The sequence below is a fragment of the Gossypium raimondii genome, chromosome 6 (assembly GCF_025698545.1).
Source record: "Gossypium raimondii isolate GPD5lz chromosome 6, ASM2569854v1, whole genome shotgun sequence".
In the NCBI taxonomy this organism is placed as follows: Eukaryota; Viridiplantae; Streptophyta; class Magnoliopsida; order Malvales; family Malvaceae; genus Gossypium; species Gossypium raimondii.
In genome coordinates, this window is record NC_068570.1 from 29,957,101 (window position 1) to 29,958,871 (window position 1,771).

General features: G+C 35.7%; 1 long non-coding RNA gene across 1 annotated transcript; it reads left to right on the plus strand.

Moving 5' to 3' along the window:
- Window positions 1-463: 463 nt before the first annotated feature.
- LOC105772249 (uncharacterized) lies at window positions 464-1,314 on the plus strand. The gene is made up of 2 exons (XR_001126665.2): window positions 464-595; window positions 950-1,314. It is a non-coding gene; the product is annotated as an uncharacterized LOC105772249 (long non-coding RNA).
- Window positions 1,315-1,771: the final 457 nt, after the last annotated feature.

The following is a 1,771-nucleotide window of genomic DNA, read 5'->3' on the forward strand; positions in this document are numbered from 1 at the left end:
TATTTAGGAGGAAAAAAAAATTTACAGGATAACAAATAGCTAAATAAATTAATAAATAAAGCTTAAACAATTTAATGGGTAAATAGGGATTAAATCAAACTAAAAGTAAAATCGAAAGGCAAAAAATGAAAATATGATAAAGCGGAGGGGGGCGACTGCAATACGCGAATAACTTGGGGACCATATTGGAAATATCCCTCCTCCCAAAACGCGGCGCAGCAGCACGGACTAAAATGAAATAATAATGAAATAAGAGATTAAATTCGAAAATAAATAAAAGTACTGGATTGAAATTCCCTTGAAAAGTGGAGGGACTATGCGCGAAAATATACCATCGAATAAAATGCGCGGATCCTTCCCTCGGGTCGGGTCACCGCGTGGGTTGATGGCCATTAAACGACGCCGTTTCTCTCACTGCATAAAAATAAAGCAAAAACCTAAACTAACCTAATCAGTCATTAGATACAAAACAAAAAAAAAAAAACCCTAACAAACACCTCATCTCTGCGTCGCCTCAAAGAAACGAAGGTCCCCCTCCCATTCAACTCCGATCCGAGTGGAGGAGGGATGCGGCAACACAAAAAAAAAAACCCAGGTAAGAGTTCCAATCCCTTTTTCTTTTGCTTTTGTTGTATGTATATAATAAAAAAGGAAAAATGAAAGAACAACACCAAAGAAAGAAAAACGCAGAAAAAAAATAAAAGAAGAACCACCTTAAAAAACTCATCTCTCGTTTTTTTATTTCTTTTTTCATACACTATGCGTTGTGTGTGTTCTTTTTTTTGTGTGTGTGTATCCCTTTTACAGATTCTAAAGAAGAAAAGAAATGAAAAATGGCTTTATAGCCGAATTGAGAATAAAAAATAAAAAATACATCATTTTTTTTTCTGCCCTATTTTCCTGCCTTCTCTGCTTTTTGTTCGTTTTTTTTTTTGTTTGCCCTTTGCAGGTTGTTTGTCTTTGTTGCAAATGTCGCTGGCGTGAGGCCGTACGTTGACATGGCATGGCTGCGGCGCAAGAGCAGAAAGCTGCTGAAGGCTAGGGTTAGGTGATTGGGTTGGGGACATTCGGGCTTGATTTTGGGTAGTGGGCCATGCTTAGGTTTGAATTTGGGCTTGGAATGTTTAATAAACTATGGTATTTGTTTTGTTTTTGTATTATTTTTTGTTTTGATTTTTGGTTTACGGGCCCGGGCAAATATTGGGCCTTACAGTAACTTTCGAGGAAAAACATACATATCCATAATAGTGTCAAGATAGGATATCAAATACATGTCATGCCATTCAAGTCATTAAACAAGTTATAGTACAATAATTTATGATCTGATGAACAACTTACAAATACGAATAAACCAGTAGTCCAACCGAAACACGTCAAACGCTCATAAGAGCTAATCCAACCAATGACACGCTAAATGCTCATAAGAGCTATACATCCACCCCCATAACACGCCAGAACAAGATAGTATAACAAAAGGATTCACAAAAAAATGTTGAACCTCGGTATACATGGGAAAAATATATAAAGTACACCTCATCAATCTCCACTCCATCCACGTATAACACGCTGTCATTCAATTGTACTCTATCTTGCATTCATCCGACCAAAATATCGAATTTCAATAAAATTTTCTCAAACGATTTTTACATCATCATTAATACAATTAATATCTACTATATCATATTATATTATCATACAATTCATAGAACTATTAAATCTTAGACCGTACAAACTTACCTGGACTAAGTTTAGGGACTATTTCGCAATTTTC